Genomic DNA, 8523 nt, shown 5'->3' with positions numbered 1-8523 from the left:
AGGGGGAACGAGGCTGTCGGCTGGCAGAAAAGGAGCCAGCGATGGTGGGGTGTGCCCTGCCTGCTGCTTGGCTGCAAAGTGACAGCAGCCAGCAGTGTGGAGTGGGGTGGGGGAGGAAGATGAGTGATAAGGGCTGTGTAAACTGCTGCTGTGTGAGTGCAACTTGATAAGAGCCAGGGTGGCAGAACTCCCAGTGAGGCCCTTCTGGGCAGAAACCTTCCCCTCCCTCTCTCCCCTCTGTGAGAGGAGAACTCCCACTCTGTTCCCCATCCCACTCACACTTCCCTGAGGAAGAGTTTCCCATGTGCCTTGTACATCGGCTTTTGGGTGAAACACTTGGACACAGACCGTGGCTTTCCAGCCTGATGATAGGCCATCAGCATCTTAGCTTTAGGTCAAGGCCAAAATTCAGAATGGGAGAAACACCTGCAGACATGGCTGTGTGAAAGCAGTCAAACAGCAACAAAATGTCACCCCCTGAGCCAACCAGCATGGCCCATACCTTGCAAGGACCTGAGCAGGGAGGAGAGTGTGTATAAGGGAGCAGCATGACCATGACTCTCCAAACAAGGGAGGAGAAATGAGAAAAGCGATGGGGGATGGATGGGGCAGTGGGGAGAGCCACAAAATCATCCTCCTGGTACCTGACATGGCCAGTGGCTCCGTGCCCTGCCCTGAGTTCTGCCTCTGAGGAACCGGGGAAGTGAAGCTCTGAAGGGTTCGACCCACCAGGGCCTGGCAGGCTACATCCATGCAGCTCGAATCCCAGGAAGCTCTCTCTCCATTATGGCCTGTTGACTTCTGCAGTAGCAGAATAGCTAGAAGCAGAAAGCATTTTGATATGGGAGGTGGGGAGCAGAGCTGGCGTTAGCTGGGGGGAGCGGAAAGTAGCTTTATTGGTTTTGCACTGAATGGAGAGGGAGAGGGAACCTCCTGATGCTTCAGGTGCCCCTGGAGGTGGCTGGTGAGGCTTTTAAGTACAGCATCCAGTGTGCTGCATCACGGCTGCATGATGCAAAGAGGGTTTTTTTGCATCACTGCTATTCACTTGGGCAGAGGGATGGCAAAATTACCAACAATTTACTTTTACTCATTCCTCTGTTCCACAGAAATGTTGTGGGCTCATACTGCCACTGGAAATGGTGGCATGACAGCAAATGTGTCAAAGCATTGCAGTCTCCCCCCCACCTCCTCCCAAGCAGCACACAACCCGCAGCTGAAATCTTTGGGCTCCCCACTAAAACCAAACTTGTGCAAGCACTTCTGGACCTCCATAGCCTTCCCACACAGCCCTGACCCATGTGACTGCTCAAGATGCCGTATTTGACCTTCAGGGCAGTGGTGCATGGCCAGGGGAAGCCTCAGGGGCAGGACCACCTTCCCCTCCTGCTGACCAACGTGGCTGAGGGAGAGCTATCATCATGCGCCTTTTCACGTGTGGTGGCATGTGAAGATGAGACAGGGAGCAGGACTTACTGGTGGCTTCCAGAGTATTTTTATGTGCAATACCTTTGCCACGCCATCAGCCCTAACCCACTGCGTTTGGGAAGGGGAGAGGGCTGTGCAGCGGAAGCTCCATGCAGAGGCCGTGGGAGGCTGTGCATAAGATGTGCAGTTAAGAAGGTGCTGGAACCCTTGTCCCTCATATGAGGCAGGCTCTGGGTCTGTGCTGTCTGCCTATGCTAGCTGCTACACACCATGATTCCCCAGGGAACTGTTTTTTAAAGACCTAACAGTCTTTGAGGTAGTACCAGTGATGTATGTCACTTCTATAGCTCTGAGACCAATGCCACAAGCCTCACACACCTCTTCTTCCCCAGCTCGTCCCCCCATGCATCTATAGAAAGGCAGTACCTTTTTGTTCAAGTTGGACACTGAAGTGCTGATACCAGGAATTACTGAGGTAGGCTGTGGTGGGGAGCAGGACAGAGAGGTGTTGCTGGTTGTGCCTTCACAAAAGTCCTCTGCAGGGACCAGGCAGGGGGATCTGGCATGATGCCAGAGAGCAGGTTCTCCTCTAGACTTGTCCTCATGGCAATCCCAGGTCTCAAAGATGTCCAAGCAGGCATTAGATTCCCACCTGATGATCTGTTCAAGACCTTTGCAACAGGGCCACATCTCCTGTGCTACCTACAGCAAGCAGTTGTTGTCATGGGTTTTCAAAATCCCAGCCTCCTTCTTCAAGGCTTTAATTTTAATTTCCTTTGTTAAATTTAACTTGATGCAGCCAAAAAACTAAACCTAAAATTTAGAGCAATCTTCTGGATTGCTACAGTCCATAGAGAGAGGGTGGCACTTTCAAGGGGCAGTTCTTCTCATCTAACGCAGTTATTTTAGTAGGGGAGAGGTTGCCTTCTGCTCTCCGGTGACTGTAGAGGAAGCATGGATGACTAGGTCAGACCAGACACCTAAGTTTCGGTCTGATGAATTAGGGTGATGAACCTCACCATTACCTCTTCTAATTTAAATATAGGCAGGACCAGCCTTGATATGTAATTTCTATTCACTTTTACAAAAAAACCCTATATATAGTGAGTATGCTAGGACTGCTACTTTAAGCAATAGAAAGATAGGAGGTTAGGTCCAAAATGCCCAGAAGTAGCCCACAGAATTGATGGCATTGAAGTATTGCCAATGATTTGTTACAAACACATCTTAATTCCAAAGCATATCTGATAGCAAAATATAAAAAAAAAAAAAAACAAGGAAAAAAGTGCTCTTTGCTTTTTTTTCTTTCCTCCCATTTTATAGATGGATGCAGATAGATACAGACAATTTAAATCAGAGTCTACCCTTCCGGTCTGCATGACTTTATGCAGGAGTGTTTGGCTCTGCCTTGGATTACTGGTGGCTTTCTTTTTGTACAGGGAATCCAGGCACGTAAGCACCTGGCAGAGAGCAAGCTGAAGCTGTGCTTGTGTTTCTATGTGACCAAGCACACAGTCTCGCTGCTGTAAAGCAGAGAAGAGCAGTGCAAACCTGGGCTGCCTGAGCCCTGAGCGGTGTGGGGCACTGGCTTGCATCCTACTGCTGCCCCTCCTTCCAGCTGGCTGCTGCCTGGGCTGCACTGCCCGGCTGGCACCCACAGCTGTTTCACTCTGGAATGAGGCAAATGGTTTTGTTTGCTTCCCTGCTGTTTTCTTGAGCAGAAGGTTGGCATAGTCACCCCAAATTTATTTTTCCAAGTTTCTCTGCTTGACAGAAATTCTTAATTCTCTGCAGTATGATGAAATACTGTGAGACGGTCATTGCCTTGCCGTGAAAAACAGGCAAGTCAGAAAAGGCTTATATTGTTCAGTATTTCTGTGCTGATGAATTTTGGCTGATAAGGCAGTAGGATCAACAAATTGTTTTGCTTTTCTAGGAAGCTCAAATTCCTTTTCCGAACACAAGTCAAAATAGCTGGTACAAAATATCATTTTGCCTTTAGCTGACAAACATATCACATTTGGAGCTAATTTCTGGTTTCATGATGAGGGCATTATGGATTTGCAAGCCCCAGTTTATTTCTCTATTCCTAAGGTATGGTGTGGCCTGCTTAAAAATTTCATTGATTCTTCACCTGACTAGTTTGCATGTATCCACATCTAAATTTGAAGCTAGCTAGAAAATCTGCTAAGTAATGTCTTCCTGAAAAATGCATGAACTCAGCCAACTTGCTGAATTGATGCAGTCAGTGGCATAGTTTTAATGAACGTACATAGAGCAGTGTCTGTACCCTTCAGTCTTGTAGCTGTAAACAGCTGTAAAAAAAACAGCTGTAAACCTGTAAACCCTTATTCTGTAAAAATAAAGAGTTCCGTGATTGCTCTGGTCACATTTTAGGGCTCTAATGTCCCATATCCCTCATCACCTTTGTATTCTTCACCTTTGCAAGTGGGATGTTTGAATGAGTATCACTGAAAGGTGAAAGCCAGGGGTTACAAGGAATGCTAAGTAAAACAGAGTAAAGGATCTCTTACAAAGACCCATTGGGAGCATGGTAGAAAACAGAAAACATAGAGCTGCTTTGGGGACTTGCCCATTCTACTTGATAAGACCCCACCTCAATCCTGCTGTTTGGTGCAAACATCTCACATCAAAGAAAGCAGCAGCTTCTGAAGCCCACTGAAAGAAAAGGAGCTTACCAGTGGGGATGAATGCCCCCCGTGTCTTTTGAAAAGGTCCTGTGCTCCTGACAATGCAATTATGAACCTACTCCAACAAGCGTGCATCACTGACAGTGACAGGTAGTCATGATCTAAAAACAAGGAGCAAGGAAGCAAAAGCTGGCAAATGCATCTCCTTTCTTATGCCTCAGTTCAGGAAACCCATCACTTCTAATTTGTCTGATGCTTCCTGCACATCACCCAGAGTCATGGGCCTGTCCAGCAGAGCACACTGTGGCTCCAATACAGCTTCATGGTAATTGTTTCTGTTGTGACTCAAACCTTTCCAGATCCAGTCATCGCTTCTTTAGCGTCAAAACTGATCTCACTCATAGGTCTCTGATGTGGGGAGCTGAGGCATACAAAAAACAACTGCAGATACAAGAGCTGTTCCCCAGAGTGCTTGGCAGGCACCTAGTAGCTGGGTGTGTTTGTGGTTCACAGTTAACACTGTGAGCTACTGCAAAGCTTTGGAAGGAAAGGTAATAGCCTTTATCGGCTCATCATGGCTAACACAATAAATGCAAGGAAGTAACAAACAGCCTTGTGAGCTCACCTTTCTGTGGCATCATACACTCAGCTCAGGTATCACAGAGGCTTGGTTAACTGATACACTATTGAGCATCTTGCCAAATCTCTGAACCTTTGAATCCTTTCCTGTTCCTAACAATAATTTGGCTGAGAGCTGATGCTGACGCTTACCAATTTACAGCATAAGAAACACGGAGTATTAGAGAGGTTACCGATCACGCTGCTGGCTTTGTGCTTTGCTCCCAGGTGACCCATAACATCAAATGTGTACAAAAGTACCTTGTAACTGTTGCTTCACATGGCTTCCCCACGAACAAATACAGTAATTGTCTTCGTATTTTAAGAGATCCCAGAGGCAAGGAGACATCGTCTATCCAAACGTGTGAGAGAGGAATGTTTGAGACAGTCTCACTATTCCCTTGGCATTGCTACAAGTTAAAACCTGGAGCTCTTTCTCTGTTTAAGCCATGATCTCAGATCCAGGCAGACTGCAGAGTGACAGGTTAAAGGAGGTTAATATCTTGTCCTGCCAGGAGACAGCTTTAAGACTTCACAACACCACATGTCCTCTTCAAAGAATGAGAGAGGCTACTAGTCTCATTTACATCACTCAATACCACTCTGAGAAGGCATCCCTTCAGTTAATACATACCCTAGGACAACAAGCATGAGATGAGACTATTCCCACCATCCTATAAATCAACACCAATTAAAGCAAGTTACAGCATGGTTCTCCCCTGGGTAAGTTATGGGTTAAATGCTTTCAGAATTATTAAATACTTTCAAAATTATAAGTGGCTTGCTTTGTACCTTTACATATTTCTACATAGTGGACCAAATACAGCCATCACATAAGTACTTGCAAGTGCTGCTGTAATTGGCGCTGCCCCATACAATAGTTTCACTTAATGAGAAGGACATGACCCAGATTTCAGACTAAATGAATAAGCTGAGAATTCCCAGGCTTGTTGCTGTAGTTACTTGAAACCTACTGTTAAAAAAGGTGAGAAGGAAGAGAGGGAGGAGGAGAAAAAGTAGGAAAAGAAGAGAGCAATATCATGGTCAGGGTTAGGCCATGTGATAGAGAGGCGGTGATCTTGAAGGAGCAGGACCTCAGTGATAACACTCAGAGCAGGTTATCCAGGAAGCCAACATTTCTGCCTTCTGGTTGCTATTGGGTTGATTCTATGGACATTGGTTATTTACAAGTGGTTACCACAGTGACTAAATGCAATGCACTGGCAGCTATTAGATCAGCAAAAGCAGAAAGGGATTGGGTGGGGAGAGACAGACTTCTCCACAGTTTACTTAATAAAGAAATTGCCTCAGTTTAGAACACCAGACTGCTTGCTTTTCCACTTTACAAAGACAGTGAAACTTGCAGTAATGTCTTACTCAATCAGAATAAACTTTTTAGCCTCTGCATAAGATGGCAGCAGAAGTACTCCAGCTCTATAGAAGCAAAACTGCAGACGTATTACATTAGGTAGCTAGCACTGTTGTTCCCCAAATGCAGACAGGATCCAAGTATCCTGTGAGGCACGGGCTGAAAACCTAAGAGAGCTGGTAACTGTGCTTGTGAATCTTTCATATATTACCATTTTATATTGTTGGTAGGCTGTCACGTTAGCATGAAGAAACAGGTCTTATTCATAAATGGCTTTGTGCTAGGCCCACCAGTGAATATTATCACAGTAGTAGGTTTTTTAAATTATTATTCTCTATCTCATCTTTTTATTCCTGCTCTTCTTTACTTCCTTCCTTTTCTTGTAACTGGCATGTAAAGCAGTAACATGTGTCTGCACCTGTGCCAGTATAATACAGGTTCATGTATACTGGAAACACACACAGTTGAAGTAAATACATGTAAACGCTCTACGTATTAGATGTAGAGTGCAGTTAGTATCTGCATTCATGGAGAGAGCTTAGGGAAGGCACTGGAGTAGTTGGAAGACTGCTCTGTCCTAATCCAGGATTGCATTTTCTAAACACTTTACTTCTATGTCAAAACCTGTCTTGGCCCCAAGGAGCGAACTCTCCCTTTCTTGCTGCCTTCTCTCAGTCTGTAACCTTACTGAGACTTTTGTCCCTCCCCCCACTCCCCGCAAGTCCTCTACATTGCTGTTGTTGCTCAGATGGCACCATTGTGCTTTGTATGGAAAACAAAACATAACCCACAATGCTATGGAAAACTACGTTTTACTAGGAATGTGCTTTCTCTGAGAGCTGGCAGGCTGTATTTGCAGTACCGTGGCTAAAGGGAGTTTTCTGCTGGTTTTACAGTAGGGAGAACTCACACCTTCATACAGAAGTCAAAGCAAAATGAAAAAAAAGAATACACCATACACAGCAGCATTAGCTGATATGATTATATAGCATGAGACAGTTATGGGAGGTTGAACAAAATTCACTATAGGTAGTTGTTATTACCCTCGTTAAAGAAGCCTTGCAAGTGATTTCTTCCATTCTGACCCCACCATTATGGTTATTGCTTTTTTGCCATTTATTACTGTGCTATCAAATGACCTCCACATTTGAATCATAAATCACCAAGCTTCCAGATCAAGGACAATTAATCTTGCAACAGCAGAAGAGACTGTGAGCTATTTTAATGCCATAGTAAGTTACAGTCTAAGTCTCCCCTTGAAGAAGTGGGTCAAGAGCTCTCAAGCTCAAACTGGGGGAAGATGGGGAAAAACAGACGGACTGAGAGCTTAGCTGGTACTGTCTCCCACTTGAATTCCCGAGGGTGCCACATTCCTTACCAGCAGTCTAGCAACACTTGCTCAGAAAGGTGACAAATTCTTTTCTGTCTGAAAAGATGGAAGGAGGCAGCAGCAGCCACTGCAGCAGCAGCCACTGCAGCAAGACAGGAAAGGCCATGCGGTTCCCAGTCTTACTGTGGTGGAACAGGAGCAGTACAGGACAGTGCATGGGATCAGAGCAGCACAGGTTTCTAGTGGCAGGACATATCCTACAGTTGAAAAGTTATTAGGATTAAAGCAAGCTGTGAATGTAAAACCAAATAGCTATTCTAGAATAACAGCATGTAGAGACAAGCCCTATAATCTTATAAGTCAAATGCAAATACTGAGCTCTAACTTCAGATTACTATTAATCAGCTAAGCTGGCATAGTCCCATTCTTTTATCCAATGCTACCTGAGTTTAAAAAAAAAAAAAAAAGCTATTAGCTCCATTAAGGTATTCAGACTCAAGAATATAAAGATCTCCAGAGTCTCTTTAAAATGAGAAAACCTGAAAGGAGGTTGTAGAGAGGTGGGTGCTGGTCTCTTCTCCCAAGTGACAAGGAATAGGACAAGAAGAAATGGCCTCGAGTTGTGCCAGGGGAGATTTAGATTGGATATTAGGAGAAACTTCTTCACTGAAAGAGTTGTCAGACACTGGAACAGGCTGCCCAGGGAACTGGTTGAATCACCATCCCTGGAAGTATTTAAAAGATGTGTGGATGAGGCGCTTAGGGTCATGGTGTAGTGGTGGACTTAGCCAGGTTTGGTTTATGGTTGGACTTTATGATCTTAAAGGTCTTTTCCAACCTAAATGATTCTATGTTGCCCCAGACAGCACCATCCCAAAATGGCCATATGCCAAGGTATCTCAGTATTTTGTGCTAGAGGAACCAGGTGCAGACTAACTATACAATTATTTATTGCAGTAAATGCTCATTTCTCCTCTTTAAGGTTTGGGGGTTTTTTTCCCTTTTCATTTGTTTTTTTCCCCAAGCACCATTATTTGAACAGGGAAATGGTATGTAAATGGCTTGATAAATAATGCTCTGAAGGACACAGGTCACACAAGCCCCTTGGTGGCACTCTGCCAATATAA

Source organism: Gavia stellata, chromosome 2 (genome assembly GCF_030936135.1).
Source record: "Gavia stellata isolate bGavSte3 chromosome 2, bGavSte3.hap2, whole genome shotgun sequence".
NCBI classification, from domain to species: domain Eukaryota; kingdom Metazoa; phylum Chordata; class Aves; order Gaviiformes; family Gaviidae; genus Gavia; species Gavia stellata.
The sequence above is the reverse complement of the archived record's forward strand: the minus strand, read 5'-3'. Positions refer to the sequence as shown.